Source organism: Muscardinus avellanarius (genome assembly GCF_963383645.1).
Source record: "Muscardinus avellanarius genome assembly, chromosome: 10".
Lineage (NCBI taxonomy): Eukaryota > Metazoa > Chordata > Mammalia > Rodentia > Gliridae > Muscardinus > Muscardinus avellanarius.
Window position 1 is genome coordinate 86,793,880 of NC_137796.1, and position 26,668 is coordinate 86,820,547.

A 26,668-nucleotide genomic window follows, 5' to 3' on the forward strand; every position below is an offset into this window, starting at 1 on the left:
ATAAGATCATAACATTCTAGGGTAGAAATTGAGCCGCAATTGCACATTAAAGCTCTCCCCTTGCCCTTCTTCCAGATTGGCTGCATACTGTATTTTTGGTAAAGAATTCTTGCCCTCTTTTCTTTAGAAGTTTAGTAAATGTGTGTAGGTAAAAGTTTTGGAATTCAACCCCCAGAACCACAAAAAGATATAAAGGAGGAACCCAGAGATGTCGATTATGTGTCACCTGTCAGTTTGACTATTTTAGAAATTATAATGTAAAAACTTAGAAATATTTATGTATTGAATTATTCAAAAGCAATTTTTGTGAAAAAATAACTGTATTAAAAAGTAAAAACAATGGATGAAGAGTAACACTGTTTTGCCTTGTTGCAAATCTTTCTCATGTCTGCTTCATACATCCCATTAATTAGAGCAATGATATCATCCACCCCTGGAAAATGTCACTGTTTGTTTGAGAGAAGACAAAAGTTAAAATGGCAGCCAGGGATAGTGATGCACAGTTTTAATCCCAGTACTCGAGGAGCTAAGCCAGGAGGATTGGAGGTTCAAGGCCAGCATTAGCAACTTAGCAAGTCCCTGTTTTTCAAAATAAAAAAATAAAATAGAGCTTGGGGTATAGCTCAGAGGTAGTATACCCCTAGGTTCAATTCCCAGCTTGAAGAAAAAAGGAAGAGAGAGAGAGAGAGAGAGAGAGAGAGAGAGAGAGGAAGAAGGAGGAGGAGGAAAGACAGAAGTAAAGAAGGAAGGAAGGAAGGAAGGAAGGAAGGAAGGAAGGAAGGAAGGAAGGACAAATGTCATCCTTTTTAGTTCCTAACTATGATGATGCTCGGATATTCAGGGTGTTCATGTGAGATGCGCTTCTCTCTAAAACCTGCTACATTAGCACACTCCCCACATAACATAAAAAAAGGAATAGAAAAAGGCAAATGACATCTTAGTAGAACTATGGAAATAAGTAGACTCCTGAAAAGGTCGTGGTGGCCATACTTTGAAAACTGTAGCTAAAGAGCCTAACCAGGCAATGCTGATTCTCCAGCTCTTATTAAACCAGACTCCGAGCTTTTGCTTTGCCCCAGGACATTATTTTTATTCTCCTTTTTTAAAAAAAAACACATAACTTTTTGGATGTCTTTGTGTTTGTTTGTTTTTTCTTTTTTAATTGGGGAAGGAGTGGCAGTGCCAGGGAGAACAGTCTAATGGGTGCCTGGCAAGTTTCTTGGATACTTGGGTTGAGCACAGATCCCACAGCTGGATTGTTAGGAGAAGCTACCTCTCCTTTCTGGGCCTTATTTTTCCAGTTACAAAATAAATGAATTCAACAGTATCCAAAGCCCCAATAGTCTGTATTTCTCTGAGACTTTGAGAAGCCAGATGCCTTTACCATCTGTTACAGGCTAAAATATGCCCTCCAGAAATTCATACGGTGAAACTTTAACCCCCAGAATCTCAGAATGTGGCCATATTTAGAGATAGGTCTTTAAAGAATTAAGGTGAAATGAGGCGCCTAGGGTAGGACTTAATTCAGGATGGCTGGTGTACGTATGAGAAGGCACAGGCACCCACAGAGAGATGACCCTGTGAGATCACAGAAAGAAGATGACAATCTAGAAGCCAAGAAGTGAGGAGTCAGGAGAGCTCAGCCCTGGCAACCCCTCCATCTCAGGCTTCTAGCCTCCAGAATGATGAGAAAGTGGATTTCTGTGGCACTTTGTTCTGACAGCCCTAATGAAATAAAATGCCATCCATCACGTTCTCTGAGCCTCAGTCCAGGCACCATTCACAGACTCTTGTTTGAAATTCAGATTTTCTTCTTTGTTTTCAAGATAGTTTCTCTTGGGGAGAATGAATGGCCACTACTTAAGGACATAAGCTAAAGATTTTTTTTTTTTTTTTTTTTGGTGGTACTGGGGTTCCTGGAAACCCTTCTACCTCCGGGCTACACTCCCAGACCTATTTTATATTTTTATTTGGAAACAGGGTCTCTTAAGCCAGCGCGGCTGGCTTGGAACCTGTGTGATCCTCCTGTCTCCGCCTCCCAAGCACGGGGATTACAAGCCTGCACCACTACGCCCGGCCTAAAGATTCTTTTTTAAAAACTCACCATTGACCAAAGAAATTAAATACCATGGGAGATGAAGGAACATTTTTGGATGACAAACATTCAATATTATGTTAATCACAGTGATTACATGACTATATGCATTTGTTAAAATATATACTTCTGTATGTCTAAAAGGAGTGAATATTAGTTTTTATAAATTAAATTTCAGTAAACCTAAAATAAAACAAAACCACAATAACAATAAAAAAAAACCTCACCATCTAGGCAGCATGGGGATTTGAGCACCAAATGTGGCTGCAAAACTCATTTGCTTTGGACATTTTCCAAGTCAAGAGAAGGTGGGAAACTATGAGAATCTCCAGAGTAGAACCGATGCACTTTTGATTAAAGACAGATCAAGAGATACGGTCGAGTCCCCCACATCTGCCGAGTTTGTGCTAAGCTGTGGGGAGACAGGGTGACCGCAGCCTGGGGCATGATGGCTTAGGAGCCGCTGTGTTCTCTTACTCTGGAATGCCGGGTGATGAGTCCCACAGTGGGGTCAGCATCAGCAGAGTCCTACTGTTTATTGATTGACTTTCAATTACCTGTGCCCCTGGGGCAAAGAAACATGAATAAAACCCCCATTTCAGTGCATTCCTTGGAAAGTAGTTCCACACATTATCATAGGTCTCCTGAAGAGTGAAGGAGTTGTGCGAGCAGACACACCCGGAGGCCCGTGACCTAAACGTCAAAACTGGCTTCACCTCCCCATAGAACATGGCCCTCAGCGTCTTTACAACACAGTGTGTATATGTTACCAGAATCTAGGAGAGGAGCCGTTTTCAATCTGCTGCTTTCTGAGATCAGCAGGCCACACTCCTTTACCCATCTTTTAGATACACCCTGTGCAGATGGCCCACAGGGCTGCCCTAAGATGTCCCAACAATGAGCAACAGGTGGTCACAGGGCAAAAGGCCAGAGGAGTCAGGATAACGCACAATGTAGACATGATCCTGGCTTCCTCCTCCTCACTGGTCAAAGAATCGGAAGACCCAGCAGGCAGATGGTTGATAATAAAACCTACCGCATCCAGAGTTTAAGATATATATAGTTATAATACCCTAATGATAATGGGCAAGGGAAGTAAAAGAAACAATATGTGTATTTCATGCTCTGCAACAACTACAGGCTTACAAGACCACCCTTCAGAGAGTTCCTCACCCTGGGGGCGGAGCCTCACCCAGGGACCACAGTGCTTCTCAAACTTCCTATGGCCACCATCTTGCCGGGAGGGGTACGGCCTCCCAACAGGGAGAAAATTGGTTCTTGGAGGGATATTAATCTTTTAATGCGTAAATCTCTGGTATTCATATAGCACATAAGCAGATATGCAGCCTATCTCGGGTATTAAGATTTCATGGTGGTAGCAGGGAGGGGCTATTGGGGAAAAAAAGCATCTAAGAAAAATTCCCTGTAGGGGGGTAATAATGAATAGCAGGGTGAGAAACACTGATAGACAGTGAAAGACCAGATCTATTCTTATTTCTAATCTATCACAGACTGGTCCTTTTATAAAATGCATTAAAAATGAATTACTAGAAAAAATATAAAGTAGAAAAAAAAGAAACAAACATAATGAAGGCCTGAGTTTTTATTATTAGATTCAACTGGACATGAAATTTTTCCGTTGAATTGCTCTAAAGCTTTTAAAGACTACTCACAATTTCCATCAGAACATCTTTGTGCAGAGTGTGGATGGGGCCGAGTCCATGGACCACACTTTGGGTGGCTCTGATCTGGGGCGCTGGGATGGGAGAGGAGCAGGTGTACAAGACGGGCCTTGGGGTGGGCTCTAAATGGACCAGCTGGCATTGGCTGGTGGAGGAAAGAGGGGTGTTTCAAATGAGGACCTGGACACTCAGCAGGAGGAGCGTGATGCATGAGTGTGGAATGTCTGGTCTCTAGTGAAGAGTGAAGGGCACTGAGGGGCAAAAGCCAGGCAGGAAAGCAGATGGGCAGGACCCACAGCCCCGCAGGTCATATTCACAGGACATTCTAACAAGTGGCTCCGACTGTTGTGGGGCCGCTGGGCACTTGGAGAACCTGATGCACCTGTCTAGGAAAACCCCTTCCTGAAGGCTGTACAAACTCAGGACACTGTATCAACAATGTGAGATGGCTTCAGAATGCCCTCCAGCCTGTCTGAAGTCTCCAGGTTCAGAATCCTGAGTAAAATTGGCCTGATAAACTTTCCCCAGGTACCCGTTCACAGAGGCAGCTCATGTTCCTTGTATACTGACTCTGTGTTGATTCTGATTCTATCAGGCCTGCCGGAGAGACACAGAGTAGTCCCCATCTAGAGGTTTCCAGGACAGCCAAGGGCAACACTGAGATAAAAACCAAACCCTTCCCTTGGCAGAGCTCCCGGCTGGAGGAGTCGAGGTCAGTCCTAAGACATCGGTGAGGACGAAGGTCTCAGCGTTCTCCCAGCATGCCAATGAGGGGCCCAGTGTAACAGGGCACCCCTTCCCTTCCCCTAAGCCTCTGCTCAGCAGACTGAGTCTGCTTTTTCTTTTTTAAAAACATGTGTCAACTCAGATATGGAGGTGCATGCCTGCAATCCCAGTACTTGGGAGGCTGACACAGGAGGATCCTAGGTTCAAGAACAGCCTCAGCAACGTAATAAGACTCAGAAATCTAGGGAGACCCTGTTTCAAAACAAACAAAAAAAAATGGAAGAAGGGCTGGGGGGTGTAGCTTGGTATAGAATGCCTCTGGGTTCAATCCCCAATAACAACAAAACCCACCATGTATTCACTGTATATTAATGGGAGTTCCATGTCATATTACCATACATGCATGCAATGTTAACTGATCAGAAACAACCTCTTTCCACCCTCCCTTCACATACACCCTTCCCAATCTCCACTCTGCATTTTTATTCCTTTCCTGAACCTTTCCTTATGAGCTCCACCCGATGAGCTGTGTGGGCCAAGGCCACTAGGACCAGAATTTCATTGAAGTTTGTTAGGATTGGTACAGATTTAGAGGACAATTTCAGCAGTATTTGTACAGAATATAAAAATGAGCTAGTAAGTGGAAATGTACCCAGAGAGGCAGCTGGTATAATTGGCCCTCACAAACACATAAGTGCTCTTCTAAAAATATGGGGGCAACTCAGAACTGAAAAGGCAGGCCAGAAACTCAACTCAGCAAGAGTTGAAAACAGCAAGGACAAAATATTTGGATCTTGCAGTGCAGTCCAGAAATCATGGAGCTTGAGGCTGAAGACTCAAAGGAGAGGTGCCATTTTGGATCCAAGGAAAAGAAGCGAATCAGATATGGGCCACGTTGCTGGACGCCTCCCCAAGAACACGGTGTTGATACAGAGGCTATAAACGTGAGCAACGCACTTCAGTTCATGTATTCATTCAGTAGTCCTGAATCCATGAAGCGCTCACTGTATACCAGGCCTCGTTCTGGTGCTGAGAATATAGGAATGGACAAAACAGACATGGTCCCTGCTTCAGGGTGCAAATAAGCAAATGAATATATAATATGGAGTGAGGAGACTGTGATCAAAGAGAGACTGTTTTGAAAAGAGTGGACAGGAAAGGCATCTGAGATAAGGGAGTAGTAGTTACATATTAGGCCAAATGAAGTAAAGGACCAAGTCATTCAGATTTCGGAAGGGAGAATGTTACATGCAGAATGTGAAGCTGGACAGAGGCTGTTTGGTTCTGTTGAGGATCATTTTGGAGGCCAACATGGCTGGCGTGAAGGTGACGGTGAGAAGACATAAGGGCAGAAGGGGGAGGATTAGCAGCCATCATCTGAATTTTGGTTGCGTGTTCTGAGCTAAGTGGGAGCCAGGGGAGGGTTTTGAGCAGAGGATCAACACTGTGATAGCTGATTTTGTGTGTCAACTTGATGGCGGTGGGATGCCCAGTGTAAACATGGCTTCTGTGGATGTCTGTGAAGGAGTTTCCAAAGGAGATTAGCACTTTGGTAGGAGGACTCAGCAAAGTAGAATGCCCTCCCCAGTGTGGGTGGGCACCATCCTGTCTGCTGAGGACCTGAATAGAACAAAAGGTGAAGGAAGGAGGAATTCAGATGGGTTTTTTTTCCCCTTTTTTCTACTTGACTGCTCAGCTAGGACATATTTCTTCATTTGTCCTTGGATTGGTATTTATACCACCCACTCCCTGGTTCCCAGGGCTTTGGAGTCAGAACTGAGTTATATTGTTGGCTCTTCCTGGGTCTCTCGCAGTTTGACAGATCAGGGAATTCCTCGGCCTCCATAATTGCATGAGCCAAGTTTTCATAATGAATAAATGAGTGTATTTAATTTGATCAGTTCTGTTTCTCCTAAAAACTCTGACTCATACCAACATGACTTGATTAATGTTCTAAAGGGATTCCTCCTTGCTAAATGGTGAAACAGAACCAAGGGCCCTGGGAGGCAGCTAAGGTGGTAGTAATCCAGGAGAGAGACAAGGGTGGCTTTGACTCAGCTGGGCAAGTTGAGACGCTTGAACTGATGGCAAACTTTGAGATAGAGAAGATTAGCTGACAACCAGTCTTGGATCATGAGGGGCTGAAGTAACTAACGCCAGACACCAGAGGAAATGAGGATCCTTTAAAGGATCTGGAGATGTTTAATCTAAAAAGACGCTGTAGTCAACTTTTCCATTACTACGAACAAAATACCTGAGAAGCACGACTTAGAGGGGGAAGACTTTATGTGGGTCACAGGTTTGAAGGTTCAGTCCATAGTTTGCCAGCTCCAGGGCAGAAACCTTGCCGCTCAGGCTGCGTCTCACCTTGTCTCACCTTGTGATACCCTTGGCCATGGCCACGTTATGATGTAGTGAGAAAGCCTCACCCAGACATTGGCACCATGGTCTTGGACTTCCGGAACCATGAACTTCAAAGCTGTTGTCTTAACAAATTACCTAGTCTGTGATATTCAACTACAACAGAAAATAGACTAAGAAAAAGCATGTCTTTTTTAAAATTTTACTTGTCATAGATGTTTTGCATCATCATCATCATCATTATTATTATTATTATTATTATTAATTATTATTATTATTATTATTATACTGAGAATGGAACCCAAGGGCATTTTACCTCTGAGATATACCCCCAGCCCTATTTTTTTTATTCTTTTATTTTGAAACAGGGTCTCACTGAGTTGCAAAGGGCTTCACTAAGTAACTGAGGCTATCCGTGAACCGTGATCCTCCTGTCTCAGCTCCCAAATGCTGGGATTACAAGTGTGCGCCACCACACCCAGCTTATTTTTTTTGAAACATTGTATCACAATAATATTTATTTTGATTTCTGAGTTTGGGAATTTTATGTTCATTTACTTATTTATTTAATTTTGTGGTATTCAAGATTAAACCCAGGGGCATTCTACCTGTGAGCTACACTTTCTGCCCTTTTTATTTATTTATTTTTTTGTTTTGTTTTTGAAACAGGGTCTCACTAGGTTTGCTGATAGTCTTGCTGCTTGCTGCAGCTGGTCTCGAACTTGTGATCCTCCTATCTCAGTCTCCCAAGTACTGGGATTACAGGTGTGGTGACACCACACCTGGTTGGTGGGGGGGTTGGGTGGGTGGGTATTAATTGTTCATCCCAGAGATTGCCACTAGGAATGTAGCGGTAGACAAAACATTCCCAACCCTTCTCCTCCACCTCGCCTCCAGCTTAGCCCAGCTCTGAGTGTGGAGGTTGGAGGGTGTCCTGGTGTAAAGCATGATGGTAAAATGTGCAGAGTCTGAATAATAAGACTGTAAAGGCCTTCAAGTCATGGCCTGCCTACCCCAATGCTTTATGGAGGAACAAAGAGCGGCTAGACAATTTGTGCTGAAGGACAGAATAGCCCTCCAATTGGACATACATTTGGGGAGGGCTCCCCCAGAGTCTGTTTGACTCAGAAGCAAAGTGTTTTTGCCAGGTTTTCTGGTCTTCAAGGGGAAAGCGGCTGCCATGTTCACGAGGAAACAAGAGCAGCCATCAGTATTTACCATGCCATTACTTATTTATTTAGGGGGACTGGCTGCTCTCGCTGCTAATCTTTATATAACATGCCTCATTGCCCTCTAAAGGCCCCCCGAGGGTTCTCCTAGCATTTGTGTGCTTGGATTCGTTCTTGAAGTCCTGTTCCTGGTTGCTCATTACTTGATTGCCTGGAAACACCAGAGAGAAAGTGAGTCATATTGGAGCCAAGCCTCTCACTCCTTCTTCCCAGCGGATGGCAAACCCGGGGCATAATTAGCATTTACAGGTAGAGGCTAAAGGAAAAAGCTCATTTCTATGCTACGTTTGAAGCCATATGCACAGATACAGCAGGCATTGCGAGGTGGCCGGCCGCACAGAAGGCAGAGGCACAGGGCAGCAGCTGTGTGTAGGGCCGAGCCCCTCCACCTGCAGGGCAGTGGAGCATCCCCTTACATGGCCTCTTCACCCAGTCCTGGATCTGAGGCTGCTGGGCCCTCCAGGCCTATCCACCCCAGTCCTAACATCTGCTCTGGGTTTTAATTCCAGCCAGTGACTTCAGGTACAAGCCAGAGAGGACTGTTCCTGAGGGGCTTTGTGGTTGAGTAAAGGGACCAGTGGCGATGGCAGGAGCCGTCAGCAGAGCATGGTTTTGAGGCTTCATGGGTAGAATTGAGGCCTTCTTCTGTGGGTAGTGTGGAGCCGCTGATGAGATGGAAGATGGGCAGGCTGTGGTCGCATCCCCGCTTTACCATCTGATCCAGCAATCCCACCACTGGGCAGGTATCCAGAGAAAATGAAACCAGCTTACCCAGAGACACTTTGCACACCTGTGTTTACTATAGCATTACTTGCTACTCACTGTGGCTAAGATACAAACCAGTTCAGGTATCCATTAGGAGTTGCACGGATAAAGAAGATGTGTGTATACATATGTAATGTTACCATCATAAAAATCGTGAAATCTATCATGCACAGCAACATGTTTTGTTTTGTTTTGTTGCGGGTCTGGGGATGGAACCCAGAGACATTTGACCTCCGAGCTACACCCCCTGCCCTATTTTTTATTCTTTACTTTGAAACAAAGTCTCACTGAGTTGCAGAGTACCTCACTAAGTAGCTGAGGCTGGCTGCAAGCCACGATCCTCTGGTCTCAGTCTCCCCGATGCTGGGATTACAAGAGTGCGCCGCCATGCCCAGCTATGCCCAGCAACATGGACTAAACTGGAGGACATTGCGTTAACCAAAACAGGCCGGGCACAAAAAGACCATATTCCACAAATATTCTCACTCATTTGCGGAAGCTAAAGAGTTGATATCATAGAAGTAGATAGACTAGAGATCACGAGAGGCTAGAAAAGGTGGCAGGGAAGGAGAATAAAGAGAGGTTAGATAACAGGTAACCAAAATACAGGTAGAGCAGAGGAATAAGTTCTAGCATTCTCTTCTTATTTTTTATTTTTGTGCAGGGGATTGAACCCAGGGGCATTCTACCTCCAAGCTACACTCCCAGTGTATCTATATTTTAAAACGTTCTCACTAATTGCTGAGGGCCTCTCTCTATGGTGCTGAGACTGGCCTCAAACCTGGGATCCTCCTGTCTCAGCTTCCCAAGTGTTAGGATTACAGGTGTGCACCACCACACTGGGAGTTTTAGTGTTCCATAGCACAGTGGGGTGGCTATCATGTCCAATAATTTATTATGTATTTCAAAGTCAGAGAAGAGTTTGATTGTTCCCAATACCTGATAAATATTGGAGGACATGGGAATGCTAATTACCCTAATTTGATAATTTTACATCATATGCATTCATCAAATTATGACACTACCCCACAAATATATATAAATATTATGTATCTATTTTTATTTTTATTTATATTATTTTTATTTACTTATTTTTTTTATTTATTTATTTATTTATTTTTTGGTGGTACTAGGGTTCCTGGAAGCCCTTCTACCTCCGGGACACACTCCTATGGGCTACACTCTCAGACCTATTTTTTAACTTTTTTTATGTGGAAACAGGGTCTCTTAAGCCAGGCACAGCTGGCTCCAAACCAGTGCGATCTTCCTGTCTCCGCCTCCCAAGCGCGGGGATTACAAGCGTGCGCCACCACTCCCGGCTATGTGTCTATTTTTAAAACAGCTTATTCTGACAGAAATGTGGCTCATGGGTGGAAGAGAGACGTGGTGAAGTAGGGACACCTCTGAGGAATTTGCCACAATTCCGCAGGGAAGATGGTGGCCCTCAGGTATGGGACTGGGGCCTGAAGGTAGCAAAGGCTCTCAGAAGCTCGTTTGGAGGGAAGGATCAGGGAATCTTGGTGGTACTGAAGGAGAACTGAGTTTCCCAGATTTCTAATTCTAGTGACTCACTGAGTTCCTGGGTGCCATTCATTGAGAGGCAATGAGCACATTTCTGGTGAGTTTGGGTTGTTTTGGAGATCTGTGGTCCATCTAGGTAGAGAGGGATGAGGAGGCTGTTGGATTTCAGGGCTGAAGCCCAGGAAGAGATAGGGAGCCACCAGCTACTGAGAAGATGTGTGTGAGACCAGGACAGAGCTGAACCGGTTCAGAACCCCTAGCATGAAAAGTTCCAGCTGGGGTGCCCGCAAGGGCGCTAAGGAGGGGCAGCTGGTGTGACCAAGAGAAAACCAAGGAAGAGTGGTCCATAAGGGCCCGGGAAGAAGAGAGTTCCAAGAGCCCAGTCACTTCTCATCACCTCCTCCGCGTCCTTTGAGGCTCAGTCACCATTATCTCCTCCTGGACCCTTCAGGAGCCTCCTCCTCTCTCTTGCATCTAACTCTCCCTCCTGTGCTCTGTCCCATCATGGCACTCAGAGCGATGCTGTGAACACCTAAGTCAGATTGGGCACTGTTCTGCTGCAAGACCTCCAGTGCCTCCACGGTTAACCCCAAGTGAAACTCACATCCTCCCAGTGCCCACGTGGCCCTGCCGGGGCTGCCCCCATCTCTCCCTGCTCCTCCGCCCTGGCCGTTCAGCCGCACCGCCTCCTCGCTGCTCCCTGAGTTCCCGGGGCAGACTCTCCCCTTGGGATGTTTGCCCAGCTCTTCCCGGTGTCTGAATGGTTTTCCCGCAGAGTCCTCTTACTTCTTGCGTCCTGCAGGGTCTCCCTGCCCTGCCCACAGCCCAGCACTGCCGACTCCTATCCACCTACCGTCTTCCAGTCTGTATAATTTACTTGCTTACTTCTTATGTGCATCATTCACTGTTTTTCTCCCCTTGCCAAAACATTCACTCCACAGCGCAGGAATGTTTTTCACCAGTGCCTGATACATAGCAGGTGCTCTGAAGGTGAATGAAGAACGAATGGATGAATGCGTCGACAGGGCAGAGAACTTAAGTAAGATCGAGGGCTCCGGGTGCTCTTGAATTTCACAGCAAAGATCCATCAGTGACAGGGGCTGAAGCGATTTCAGAAGGCCGAGGTCAGGTGGCGGTGTGCTGGGGAGCAGGAGAATGGGAGAATGGACGGACGGTCGAGAGCTTAGCCAGGCCCCAGGAGTTTCCCCGTATGCCTGTGCTCTCCCATTTTGTGTTGTTCTTAGGAGAAAATTCACTGGAGCCTATTAACCCAGATGCAAAGGACCTAGTAAAGAGGGAGGGTCAGAAGATAGAAGAGAGAGAAAATTAATAACGTAGGAGAGAGAGGAGGGGTCCGTTGCTCAGGGGAGAGGGGATCCTGCAGTAGGAGGATCCAGCTTGGTAATGGGGGGCCACCGAACTTCCCTCCTGCGGGCTGTGTGTTCAGGTATGGAGCAGGCCGTGTCATCAGCAAAAGTGACAGAGATCTGAGAACAGGGGAGACCGAAGTAGCTGTAGTGAAGATCCCAAAGAGGGCTCTCCAGGGAGCTTAAAAGGCTTCTCCAGTGTGCGTGTGTGTGCATGTGTGTGTGTGCGTGTGTGTGTGCATGTGCGTGTGCCTCTATGTTGCTGGATGTCAAACCCAGGGCCTCACACATGCTAGGCAGGTCTTCTACCACTGAGCTATTGTTACCCCCAGCCCTTCCTGACACTATTGAGGGCCCAGTTGAAGCTTGAGAACGCATTCACAGTGATAGCCGTGTGTGTTGGTACATTGGGGGTTTTCCCCAGGAGTAGTTAGTAGCTTGGGCACTGGTCCAAGCTCATGGCTTTGTTAAGAGGCTACAGTGGAAGAGGCAAAATAATGAGAGGATATTCAGAGCAATGGAGAATGGGCTGCAAGCTGAGGAGGAAAGGAAGAGAGAATCCCAGCCAAAGCAGAGCCACAGGGTGGACATACTGCCAGGGTTCAGTGCCGGCCCGGCCACTGGGCCACTGGTGACTCTGAGAAATTTGCCTAAGCTCTCTGTGCCTAGTTTTTTTCATCTGCAAAATGGGAACCATGGGAACCCAGGGTGTAACCATGGAAACAGACCCCCCCCCCCCGCACACACACTCACACTGCCAATCTCAACATTGACTGAATCTCACATCCCTTGTCCCGGTACACAGCCAGCCTTTAGACCAACAACACATAACACAGTGCTACTGTCATTGAGTTAATAACGAATACCTGTAAAGTGCTCACAACACGGTTAAGTGTCAGCGCTCACTACTTTCTTGTTGTCATTATCATTTGTAGCACTGGGTATCAGACCCAAGGATGCTCTACCTCCCGGCTATACCCTGACCCCTATTTTATTTTTATTTTGAAACAGAATCTCACTAAATTACTGCCCACTGCTGACCTTGAACCTGTGATCCTCCTGTCTCAGCCTCCCAAGTACTGGGATTTTAGGTGTGCACCATTAGTGTGCTTGGCTGTTATTATTTCCTGTGGCAGCCATCCAGTGGCCTGGGGACCTCCTTCTGAGAGGTTTTATTGGGCATAAGTAAATAAGAATCAGAAGAAAAGGAGCCCAAGAGATCAGAGAGGTACCATTCCAAATGCAGCCAGGGTGTAACCATGGGAACGGGAATACCCCCACACACTGCCGATCTCCACACTGGCTGAATCTCACATTTGTTGTCCCCGTGCACAGCCAGCATTTAGACCAGCTGCTCCATCTGCCGAAAGGAGTGTCTCTGTAGATGAAAAAGGAGCCTCCCCTCCCCTAGCAGGTAAAGGAAGGGCTGCCTGTCTCTGGGCCATGAGAGGTGGGTGGCATTGGGATGGGAGACAGCACAGCATGGGCATTTCCTGAGCTTAGAAGGGGCAGGAGAGCGTGGGGATGGTGTGACCAGTGAGTCAGGAGCGTAGGTTGTGGTAGAAATAACAAGCTGGGCCTTCTGATAGTCAGGTTGTCTGCATTCTGTGTCTGTGACACTTTGGGAGCGCAGTGTTGTTTTCAATAGAGTCAACAGGGGGAAAAAAAAAAAAAAGACTCGAGGAGACTTGAATGGCATGGGCCAATTTGACGCGATGCTCCGGAGGACGCAGCCCTGTCTCACTCCCCAGCAGGCACAGCTGGGAAAAAGGTGCCCATCTGCTGAGGCTTTGCCCTCTCCTCCCACATGACCTGGCTGTGCCCAGCCGTATCCCAGGGACAAGAGATGCCCATCACCCTCTAGGCTGGCCTCTAGGCTGGCATCTGCATTCTGCCTCCCGAGGCTCTGACGCTGAACAATTGCACATGGAAGGCCCCGGGGGCAGCGGGACTCCCTCTTATCTCAGCCTCAGAGGTGAATAATTGTGATCAGCCTGAGAAACATTTATACCCGCCTAAACCACGCAGGCAATGGGAAGCGGTGAGGAAGGATCGCGTCGAGCTATTAAATGCCTTGTGAGCATGCACAAAATCCCATTATCCCCCGTATATATTGAAAAGCTAAAAACTGCCAACTCTGTGGTGCTCCTGAAGCATTGTTCTTCGTTGCAACTCGGAGTTTTCTGTTCCTGCTTCATCCACTGGAGCCTTCAGGTAATCTCATCAGAGGGGACGGGTTCCGACAAGGCAAAGGGGAGGATGGTTGATTGCAGGAGGAAGCTCGGCCCTCTCCACGAATATATCTCTGGCACCATTTGCTCTGAATAAGGATAATCATTTCTCGCAATCTGGAAACCATGTTATTTAGAAAATTAGGATAAGTGCAAAACAAAGCAAGAGTGGGGAAGAAAGAAAAAAAAAAACACTTTCATCTTAAAATGCCAGAAAGCCGATGAAAAGATTTAAAAAAAAAAGTGCAACATTTTTCCCAATAAGATTTACATGAATGTGATTTCTTGCCGTTACTCCACCGCCGGTGACTGCACGTTTTTATATCAATCATTTAACGCAGTTCCTTTGCAGGGAAGAAAAAAAAATCAAACTCTCTATGCATACTTCGCTTGGCTAATGAAAATCGAGCACCTCTTTGGCTTGATTTTACCTCTTGTAAAACCTACATTTGTGGTGAGATGAAAAGAAATCTCTTGACATCTGCATCCTGCATTTTTGAGGTGGTAGCTGTCTACAGCCAAATCAAGTTTTTGTAGCCTGGGATCCACGCATCTCCAAAGAGCCTGTGATGGTATCCAGGGGTCTATAAACTTGATCGGGAATACAAAATGCGTGTTTATGTTTCTTCATCTCCTGAGAGTAGCATTTGTTTCTATTTTGTGGTCTGTGGATCTCTGTACCAATAGCTGTATTCTAACTTTGTATTCCATAGTGATCCCAGACATCTTCCTGTCTCGTTCTTATGGCTCCCTTAAAATACTTAGGGGTCCGCCATGCTTTGGGCATTGGGTGTCCCCCAGAGGACCACATATTAAAGGCTTGGTCCTCAGCCTGGTGCTATTGGGAGGTGCTGGAAACTTTGAGAGATGGGCCTACTAGGAGGTCTTTGGGTCATTGGGGGCATGCCCACAAAGAGGATTGCAGGACCCCAATCTCTTTTTCTCTTTTGATTTCTGGACCTGAAATGAATTGATTTGCTCTATCACCTGCCCCTGTCATGAGCTGCCACAGACCCGAAGAAATTGGGCCAACTGATCGCAGACTGATCCTCTAAAACTATGCACCAAATAACAAATACACCTTCTTCTTCTTTCCTCTCCCTCCCCCTCTCCCCTTTCTCCTTTTTGTACTGGGAATAAATTCTACCTCTGAGTTACACCCCTAGCCCTATTTTGTTTTTTCTTTTGAAAGAGTCTCACTAGGTTGTTGGGGGCCTCACTAAGTTGCTGTGGCTGGCTGTGAACCTGCGATCTTCCTATTATAGCTTCCCTGGTACTGGGATCACAGGAATGTACTACTCGCAGCTGGCTAACCTCTCTTCTTTTTTACATTGTCTCAGGTATTCATTATATAACAAGAAAGCTGTGTTTCAAACTTATGATAGTAAACTCAGTACTGAATCTTGTTACTTATTATATTAAAGAAGCACATGTATTTTTTCAGTACTGGGCATGGAACCCAAGGGCATTGTACCTCTGAGCTACACCCTCATCCCTATTTTTTAGTCATTTTATTTTTGAAACGGGATCTCACTGAGTTACAAAGAGCCTCGCTAAGTAGCTGAGGCTGTCCGCGAACCGTGACCTCCTGAATGCTGGGATTACAAGTGTGCGCCACCATGCCCGGCGGCACATGTATTTTTTGAAAGTCTGATCTCTGTGTTTCAACATAAGTGGATTGTTTTTTGATTGACTGATACTGGGGATTGAAACCAGCGGTGTTCTGCCACTGAGCCACATCTCCAGTCCTTTTTCTTTTTATTTCATTTTTTTATTTTAAGACAGAGTCTCACTGAGTTGCCCAGGCTGGCCTTAGCCTCGCCATCCTCCTACAAGCTACTGAGTAGCTAGAGGATCAAATGCCTTAATTGGTATCTTTTGTAATTCTGTGCATTTGATTTTATTTAATGTTTACAAACATTATTCTGAAGAGGGAGCTCTAGGCACCATCATATGGCCAAAGGTGTCTGTGGCATAAAGGCTTAAAGATCCCTGTCTGGTCTTAGACAAGTGGATTCCCCAAGTGTATTAGAGTGCAGGTTCCCAGGCCCCCCTGAAACCCTTTAAGTCAGAGCCAACTTCAGGGACTGGGACCTGGACACGTGTGCTTTGCAGAAGCTCCCTAGGGGATTGGGGCGCAGCCTGCCCAGGACAAGGTCTACCGTTTGGGAACCCCTCGTTCAGATCATCCGCATCCAAGGAACCAGGCTCTCTCTCAGCATTTGGGGGTTGTGGCGCTGCTGGGAAATGCAGGCATAGGCAGGCACCATCTTCTCTCCCAGGGGTAGATGTGGTGGAGGGAATGCAGCTGCTCGACAGACCCACTTTTGAACTTGGCCCATTACTTACTGAGTGCGTGTCTGGGGCAGACTCCTCGGTGTCATGGGGACACTGGGTCCTCTTCTACAAATTGGGGGTTACAGAAGGGCATAATCTGTGGTTTTAGTCTATTCTGGCTACTATAGCAGACCACCATAGATTAGGTAGTTTATGATCAACAGGAATTTATTTCTCATGGTTCTGGGGGATAGGAAGTCCAAAATCAAGAAATTCTGCATCTGATGAGGGCCACATTCTGACTCACGGATGGTGCCTTGTTGCGGCGTGCACGCAGGATAGAAGGAGCCGGGGGTGTCTCGTTCCTCTTTTATAAGGGCGCTAACCCTGTTCGTGAAGGTTTCACTCCCATGGCCAAACCACCTCCCAAAGGCCCCACCTCCTAACACCATCCCCTGGAAGGTGAGGATTTCAGCCTGTTAATATGGGGGAACCATAAACATTTGATCCATCGAAGACCCGTTGTGAGAATGAAATGCAATAATAAAGCACTTTGCCAAGTGTCTGACTCATGAGTGTTCAGTCTTAGCTGTTTTTGTTGGTGATGATGATGATGCTCTTGTTAGTAATGAGCTGGCTGACATTTCCAAAGCTGTTGAGGAAATAGTGGTTTTGACAGCAAGATCTGCCTTCCAAAGCTTAGTGGAGCATTTCTTCTGGAAGTCGCCGCATTCACCGGAGGGGCCCCAGTTGGAGGTGCTGATTGGAGCATCCCCAGCCTGGGGATAGAACTGACACGTCACCGGGTGCACCGGCCTTTCTGCTCCATGCCACTTTCGTGATAGAAAGTGCAGCATCCTACTTGCCTGGTCCCAGCTCTTACCATTTGCCGTGGAGCAGAGCGGATCATTTTGCCAAGGCAGCCTACTCCTGTTTCTAAGCCAGAAGCTGTTTTCCCTCCATATGGAAGCACTTTAAACAAACGTCCACTTCTCTCTTTCTGTGGTATTGGGGATTGAACCCAGAGGCATTCTACTTCTGAGCTACATCCCAGCCTGATTTTTATTTTTTATTTTGAAACGTGGTCTCGCTAAACTGCTGCCTTGCTAAGATGCTGAGGCTGGTCTCGAACCTGCAATCCTCCTTTCTCAGCCTCCCAAGTACTGGGATTACAAGTGTGTGCTAACACGCCCAGTCAAATCTACATTTCTGAGAAGGAATTTTGAATGCCACCCCCCACACACACCAAAAAAAAGGCCCTCTAAGTGAATAACAGAAGGTGCTCTGGGTTCATGGACATTGACTGCTACAGAGCCTTCAAGATTATGTTCTTTGAAGGAAGAATTCTCCTTATAGACCTTCTGGATTCTCTAGAACCTTCTATCGGTCAGTTGTAGATGGCCTCCGCTGGGGCAGTGCCCTGCCTAAATCCAAAGAGACTGCGGCAAGGATGTGTTTTCTTCCTACCTCTGGAGCGCTTCCCAAAGTACTCAGCAGTGTCCTGACGGAGCTTTCTGTGAATGGGTAGCGCAGGTGTGAATTCTGCCCAGCAGCCTCCGGGGGAGCCAGGCTGCCAGCTGTTTGCAGCAGCAGAATTCAGCAGGTAGGAGATGACATTTTAGAACTGTTCAAATAGACCCCAGGCCTAAAAGATATGCCGGACACAGTGTTAGGAGAGCAAGAACAAAACAGCCTCAGAAAGAACTGTTTAAAAATTTAAAAGACCATTTCCCTTTATCAGCCCTGCTGCTGGCTACTCATTCCAGCCAATTTCTATCACGTGAAACTGGCCCCAGACAGGGCCGAGAGATGGATGGGATGGGGCAGGTCAGTGACATTTGCAATATCCAGCCTCCATGGACGCTGAGAAATGGATTGTTTTTTTGGGAAGGAAATACAAATAAAATTACTGTTTGGAAGGAACCTCAGGGAGATCTTTTGCTTCCAGACACCTAATCCATTCAGAGCATAGGCTTCCTGTGTGCGTTTTAAAATTCAACAAGCTACAGTTCAAAAGAAGGGATGGGGAATGCCTGGGGCGAGTCATTCTGGTCTCTGGAACACGTGAACCTCCGAATCTCAGCGGTTTCACAGGATACAGGTTCGCAGTGGGTATCCATGGGTTTGCAGGCCAGCCTCCCTGTTGATGCCCAGGAATGGCGGCCCCTCCCACATCGGGCTCCTCCACCTTCGACTTCCAGGGTCTCCGAGCAGGGGGGACAGGGATTCCGAGGCACATGGGCTTTTGCCACGTCAGGCCTCGGGTGACACTTTGACTTAGGCTCATCCTCATGGGTGGGAACCAGCCTCAGGACCACACCAGCGGCAGGGCAGGCAGGAGGCGGGTCCCAGGAGGCATTGGCATCCATGCCCTGGTCTCTATTAGGAGGCACTGGCTCTGACACCAGGAGAGGTTTGGCTGGACCCTTCTCATGGGTGCTATCTTATGGGTTAGGCTTGTGGGTCGATGGTTATGAGCCCAAGGAGAGCATCAGAGACTCTCTGGTACATCTACCAAGCTAAAAATTACAATTAAATGAAAGGGATCAAGCTGTATCCTCCCCTCGGTCTATGAATGCCCCATCCAGGTGTAGGATCCTTTCTCAGACAGTGCGCTTTTCATTTACAGGAAAGTCTAGAAGAAATGTCAAAGTCAAGTCGGGTTGTTACTCACCAATCTGCACGTGTCAAGCCACCAGGTCCAGATTCTCTTAGGTCATGGACTGCTTCCGAGACTCATTTTTGTGTCTGGACCTAGCGAACTGTTAAGCTCAAAATCAGTCAAGTGTGGTGGCCCACACCTGTAATCCCAGTACTTGCGAGGCTGAGGCAGCAGGGTCACAGGTTTGAGGCCACCTTGAGAAACTCAGCGAGACCCTCGGCAACTTAGCAAAACTCTGTTTCAACATAAAGAGGGCTGGGGGTGTAGCTCCAACGTAGAATGTCCCTGGGTTCAATCCTCAGCACCCCACAAACACACACACAAATCATGTGGCCACCAAGAGCACTGCGTTTTCCAATGTCTGGTCTTCCCACTGTCCTTCTATGACAGCTTCCTGCCCCTGAGGCCGCCTCCCCGCCACCAGGTTCCCAATGACCATCAGTAATGACTGAGTCGGCCCAAGTCCCTGAACTCTGATGCTACCTCTCAGATCCCAGCACGGAATCTCTGGCTTTTACCATACTTAACGTCTCAACACCAGTTTCAAAACCTCCACATTTCCCTGACTTCCGTAGCTTCTAACCCAAAAAGAACCCAATCGCTTGTTCCAAATTTCGAGTGAATGGACATTATTTGCAGTTTATGTGAAAAAGTATGAAATAGGATTTTTAGAAGGATTCTGGAAGCCTCCAGAATTGAAGGCGGCAAAGGATCGCCCAGCCCAGAAGGGCAGGATGAGCGCCACTTCCGGAATGTGTGCAGCCCCAGGCCCAGAGCCGGCTCAAGTCACGGGCCGCCTCCGGACTCGGTGTCAGTAGAATTCGCCATGGAGTCGCCTCTGTTTCAATGCACTGGCTAGCTATTCTCTCACCCTCCTGGGCCCTGAGTGCACACTAGTTTGTTAACTGTGGCTCCTTGTACCACACCACGGAGGATCAGCATAGGCCACGCCCCTCATCTCAGGATGCAGGAGAAGCAAGTGGGGGCCTGGGAGCCTCAGGACAAGGTTCCCTGCAGTGGGCAGTGTGTGTTTGGTTTGCTCCCTAAAGGGGTGTTGTAGTTGGGGTCCGGTCTGGCCCCCGAGGCACTTATGGTGAAGGCTTCGTCCTCAGCTGGTGCCACTGCTGGGAGGAGGTGGGGGCTTTAGTAGGCTGGCCTAGTTGGAAGAGGTAGGTCACTGGAGGTGTGCCTTGGGAGGATGTGTTTTGTCCCTAGTCTGTCTGTCCATCTGTCCTTCCTGGCCACCACGAAGTGAGCAGCTTTGCTCCACCACCTGCTTCCTGCCATGATGCTCTGCCTCACCCAAGGCCTAACGCAGTCCCAGCACCTTGGCTCCATTCCGCGTGTCCTCTGAGCTACCGCTGCCTTAAGGAGCTTCCCGCACACAAGCTCTTTCCTCCTCACCACGGCCCGGAGCCAGGCGCTCTTCTCAGTTGCATTTTATGGATGAGTGTGGCAAAGCTGCCGTGTGACCTAGGACCAAACAGCAAGGGACTTAGGACCCTTTCTGATTTGGAGAGGGGGGCGGTAGTCAGTGATGCCTTTGACTTAGCCTGGCCCGAGAGCCAGGGCTCGAGCCTGGTGCTAAGACTCCACCTGCGTGCTGTTGCAACGCCATACTATACACTGGCCATAAATAGCTTATGTGAACCATAGCACCCTTGGGCCCTGAGTTGGCACCCAGGTTGGACGGCACCTTTAGGGTCCTTCCTGACTATTTCCTCCTATCCAGGGAATACCATGACGACTTCCTCCTGTCTAAGTGGTTTCATACCTACTTCCTCCCATCAGCACAAGGGTCCTGGCTCTGTTTCACCTCTTACCATGGAATCTCTTTGCTTTCCAATTCTCCCACACTCTCGGCCTTGGCTTTGATCCTTAGCTCTGTGGCCTTGAGTGAGGGATTCTCACATCTCCAGCCCTTGCTGAGAGAAGACCTTATTCTGGGTAAGAGAGAAGCTTCAGTACACAGCCATCCGGGGTCCTCTCCAGGCCTGTCTCGGGAACACATGGCTGGTTGCATTATAAAGTGCAGAGGAAGCCTTTATTTGATGGTAGACAATGGGCAGATGGGCTGTTTAATCTCACACACCATGATGGGCTGAGCAGTCCTTGCCTCCCCTAGACCTAGCCCCAGACCCTTGGAAGCCCAGTACCACAGTCCATGCCTGCTGGCTCCTAGGAGCAGGGAATGCCAATGCCTTTTATTTAGTTTGTTGGATTTGTACAAAGAACACGTGCACCAGAGGGTGATTGCAACCTTAGAACGTGTGATGTCATGCTCTTCAAAAGTTGTGGCGCACACTTGTAATCCCAGCATTCGGGAGGTTGAGACAGGAAGATGACAGTTAACAGACAGACTCTGCCACTTAGTGAGGCTCTTTGTAATTCAGTGAGACCCTGTTTCAAAATAAAGAATAAAAAATAGGGCTGGAGGTGTAGCTCACAGGTAGAATGCCTCTAGGTCCCATCCCTAGTAACACACACACACACACACACACACACACACACACACACACACACACACACACTGTGGCCCTGACAACGCCCTACCTGATCATTGTACACAGTCTCAAAGCTCTGGCCCTAGCTAGGAGCAGTAGCACACACCTCTAATCCTAGTCTTGGGAGTCTGAAACAGGAGGATCATGGGTTTGAGGCCAGCCTTCATAACTTAGCAAGTTATGAAGTGAAACTAATAAGGTCTGGGGATGTATCTTAGAGTAAAATGCCCCTGAGTTCAATCCCATTACACACACACACACACAGAGAGAGAGAGAGAGAGAGAGAGAGAGAGAGAGAGAGAGAGAGAGAGAGAGAGAGAGAGAGAAGACTAGGAAGGGAGGAAATAGGGAGGGAGGGAAGGAAGGAGGGAAAGAAAAAACTCTGGCTCCTCTGTGTTGAAGACAGAATTAAATGTCTTTACTTTTCACCTGTAGTTACACATAGTTTATCTGTAATTGCCCCTACCAGCTGCTCTTTAATCCTCAGCAAAATGCGCACTCAGTGATAATAGAAAGGTAGATGATTTGCCCAGATAGGACAGTGAATCTGAGAGCATCACCCACCCGCCTCTGGCGCTGCCACAGCGCGTCCTGAGTCAGCCCCTCTCTCCGCTGGGCCTCCCAGGAAACAGGCAAGATGGATTCTGACAGCGGAGTCCTCGTCCAAATTCCCTTCATCTCCCCAGCAGCCTGGTGCCCGGGGAGCTCTGACCTTAATAAACATGTATGCGGCGCCGAGCCCAGTGAGTAAAGGCGGTAAATTGTTGGGCGTCCCGGGCATCGTGTGGGCGCTGGGGTGGGTGCTGGCAGCACAGTGAGCGGTGGAAGAGGAAGGAAGGCGGGGAGGAGCACAGGGCCAAGCCGCCAAAATAGCACCTAGCACTGCTATTCTTTTTCATTTTCCTTTTCTTCTTCCTTTCTTTCTTCCTTTTTTTTTTATATATGGTACTGAAAATTGAACCTTGAATCCAGAGGCATTCTACCTCTGAGCTCTACACCCCGGCCCTATTTTATTTTTTATTTTGAAACAAGGTCTCTCACTAAGTTGCAGATGGGGTAAGGAAATTGCTAAGGCTGGCCTCAAACCAGTGAGCCTCCTGTCTCGGCCTCACAAGGACAGGGTATGCACCACCATGCCCAGCTGGCTGCTTTTCTAACATAGAACCCTGGCTCTTTATGAGAGTAACATGATGCAGTGATGGGGTTTAGGGCTGGGTAGAATTTCAAAGTGGTGAGCACTGACTAATATTATCCCCCTCCAACATTATTCTTTTAAGTGCAAAAACAACAGAAACAAAAAAAAAAATCAAAAGAAAAAGGAAAAAATATCTCCCGATATTCCTTTCGTGCTCCATAAATCAAGCTAATTTCCGACGCGTTTCTTTCCTCTTCGGAATTACATGTCGCTTACTGGGCTTCGTTTTAATTCCTCATCTCGTATTAAGAGAAATGACTTTCATCGACTGGAAATAGAATCCCGGTATTTAGGGGTTCTTGCTACCGTGATACTTAAATTAAGATGTGTCTTGAGGTCCATATTTGTAAATCCTATTTCTGAGAAACTGTAATAAATAAAGCAGAAGATTGAAATTGAATTTTTGTAAAAGGACTTTAGGAGGAAAGCCGTTATGCATGTGTGCAATTGAGTGGAAGAGAACGTGCATTCCAAACTGAGGAAGGCAGGCTCAGTCATTCCGACACAGCAGAGGGGAACATCGAGGAACGTTATTAGGCGGATGAGTTGCTTCTCTAGGAACGGGGTTATCGTGAAGTCCCGAGAAAGACCGGGAGTATGGGGACAACGAATTAAAATGTTCTCTTGGCCAGAAATCTGGTTTGTTGAATCAGATTTCACTGATAGGCACAAGGCTAATAAGTGCCCAATACTTGGATAACCCGATGGGGCTGTGCGTGTAATTTCTGCCTTGCCAGTTTCACCAGCATCACTCTTAGCAATGCAAACGGGGATGAATGGCTTCCAAAGCAACTCCAATCTGTTAGGGGGAAGGCGGACATCAGAGGGAGCTGCTCTGGAGGTGACCAGGGAAGAGAGGAGAGGGCACCCCCTGAGTCCCGGCACAGCGGCAACCTGGGACAGCCCCCTTCCAGATGTAAAATGAGGTACAAAAGTCTGGCCTGGGACGGAGCCCCTGGAATGAGGACGGTGAGCAGAAGCCTGGCAGCATCCTGTCCACGGAGGCCGTAGGGATGCAGCCCGGGTGCCTCAGAACTACCTGGGATCCAGAGTGAGATGAGGGGCCAATCACAGCCACAAAAGAGCCCACGGGGACCCTTTGGAATCTGCTCAATTCCAGGCTCCTGAGCGCCCCATATACTCATCTATTTCTGAGGGAAGAGATTGCGTGCGTGTGTGGCACTGGGAATTGAACCAGGAGCATTCTACCTCTGAGCGACACCCCCAGCCCTATTTTTTATTCTTTATTTTGAACCAGGGTCTCACTGAGTTGCAAAGAGCCTCACTAAGTAGCTGAGGCTGTCTGCAAACCACAATCCTCCTGTCTCAGCCTCCCAAATGTTGGGATTACAAGCGTGCGCCATTACGCCCGGCACTTTTTGTTTTTTAATATACCTTTACTGGTGCGTTGTCACCATGCATCCTGTCGAGGTGCAGCGGAGTAGGGCAGATCCCGCCCCACTCCTTCCCCTGCCCCATTCATAATACTGAAATTGGTGTTGATAGTTTCATGCATGTTGCTTATTTTTTTAATTTTTATTAGTGAATTGTATTCATATATCATAATGGGGTAAAAAAAAAACTTGTGTAGATATACATGTACACATGACCCAGTCAGCCCTCCCCAGTCCCCACCTCACTCCCTCCCCATCCCTCCCTCCCATGCTTGGCTTAGTGGTTGACTATGGTATGAATAAGTTCATCGTGGGCTTTACAGAGTTTCCTTCTTCCCCCTTCCATCCCCACAGTTAGGTTGTCTTATTTGCTCCTCTATAGGATTTCCTTTTTCATCTAGAGTTCCTCCTATGACCCATTTCTTCTTAGCTTTCGCATATTAGGGAAAGCATCCGCTTTCTTATTTTTTGTGATTGACTAATCTCACTTAGCATATTAGAGCGGATTTGAGTTCACAGGGAAGAAATTGAGAAGGTGCAGAGATTTCCCATATACCTCCTGCCCCACACATGCGCAGTTCCACCATCGCTATCATCCCCGACCAGTACAGCGTGTCTGCTCCATAAGCCTACAGCAAGGTACTGGGATTATAGGTGTGCAGCATTACACCTGGCATATCTGTCAATTTTTTACATGTGAAATATTTTATTTATTTATTTATTTTTTGTGGTACTGGGGTTCCTGGAAGCCCTTCTATCTCTGGGCTACACTCCCAGACCTATTTTTACATTTTTATTTGGAAACAGGGTCTCCTAAACCAGCGCGCACGGCTAGCTTCGAACCTGCGCAATCCTCCTGTCTCTGCCTCCCAAGCGCGGGGATTACAAGCGTGCGCCACCACGCCCTGCTACATGTGAAATATTTTAGCATGGTAGCACATGCATGTAATTAAAAGTAATAGCCGGGCGTGGTGGCACACGCTTGTAATCCCTGCGCTTGGGAGGCAGAGACAGGAAGATTGTGCAGGTTCGAAGCCAGCCACGCTGGTTTAAGAGACCCTGTTTCCAAATTCAACAAAAATAAAAGTATAAAAATAGGTCTGTGAGTGTAGCCTGGAGGTAGAAGGATTTCCGGAGGGGGGGGGGTAATAAAGTAAACTTATTGGAGAGGGAATGCTTTACTTTTTTTTTTTTTTTGGTGGTGGTATTGGGGTTCCTGGAAGCCCTTCTACCTCCAGGCTACACTCCCAGACCTATTTTATATTTTTACTTGGAAACAGGGTCTCTTAAGTCAGCGTGCCTGGCTTCGAACCTGCGCGATCCTCCTGTCTCCGTCTCCTAAGCAGGAGGATTACAAGCGTGCACTACCACGCCTGGCTTGAATGCTTTACATTTTTAAACATAACAAAAAATGTCTGGCTGGGCATGGTGGCACAGGCCTATACTTCTAGTCCTTGGGAAGCTGAGATAGGAAGATTGTAAAGATTTTTAAGACTCTTTCTGAGAAGAGACAGAGGACATTCCTGAAGACTAACATGAGGTGAGGGTTCAGGGGGAATTCTTGAAATACCTATTTCTACTGTGTTTGATGACATACTTTGCACAATCTCTAAGTCCCTAACGAGTTAATGAAATATTTATGAAACGATATGAGTTGATCATAGGAGTGAAGCATGTATCAAAAGGTGTCACTGGCCCAGTACCCTCTGGAGTGATGGAAATCCATCCCACCCATGACATTCCTCTCCCTCAGTGCCCTCTGCCTTCAAGCATCCCTGTGGGAAGCAGAGGGATGTGCCTGCTAATACTGCCCAGCCCCTGGGATCTGGTGGCAGTCCCAGATGGACGTTTTATAGGGATTCTCTTGAATCTTTAGATCAATTTAGGAAGCATGATAATCTTAACAATATTAAATCTTCTAATCCATAAACATAGAACACCTTCCCATTATTCACAAGTATGACAACGTACTTGTGAAACCCTACATCTTTGTACATTGCCCATTCTTGAAATTCAATCACCTTGTTTTACCCCAAGACGTGTTTCTTTCTCCTATTATCCACAGGCCTCTTTTCTCATTTTGTCTCCCTGACAAAAAAAAAATAATGTCCCTGGATATCTTTCTGTTTCCTGCAACTGTGTTCTGCCCCCAACATGCAGAGGTACCTAGCTATCAGGTCCCAGCTCAAATGAGTCTGGGACATTTACTCTCTACTAATTTCTTAACTCAAATTCTCTGCCTTGAAGAAGCCAGCACAGTGAAAAGAATCTTCATTTACCTTTATTTATGGGCACATTTTCTGTATGTAGTATCATTTTCCTATAGTGTAGATAAAGTTGGTAAATTGAAACAGAAGATCACACATGTGTGCATGTACACACACACACACACACACACACACACACACACACATGAATTGACAACAAATTTAATTTAAGAAAAGATCCAGGGGAGGCATATGAACACCCAGGAGTGTCCCAGTATCTCTGATGTGGGTAATTCCAGGAGACTAATAGCCTAAAATGACCTAACTTGGGACAAACATATGTGTCTGTGCCAGTGCAACTCAGCTCTCCAGTAAACTGCAACTTACACAGTACAACTTCACCACTCCCTGAAGCTTCTCTGTGTTCTCTTCTTTTCTCTGCAGCAGGAAGT

At 47.1% G+C, this 26,668-nt stretch overlaps 1 protein-coding gene across 1 annotated transcript in view; it reads left to right on the top strand.

The window, feature by feature from the left end:
• The window catches only part of GALNT17 (polypeptide N-acetylgalactosaminyltransferase 17), a gene marked incomplete at both ends in the record, with an annotated part of 480,311 nt that overhangs the window by 416,379 nt on the left and 37,264 nt on the right, over positions 1 to 26,668 (top strand). The window lies entirely within an intron of this gene.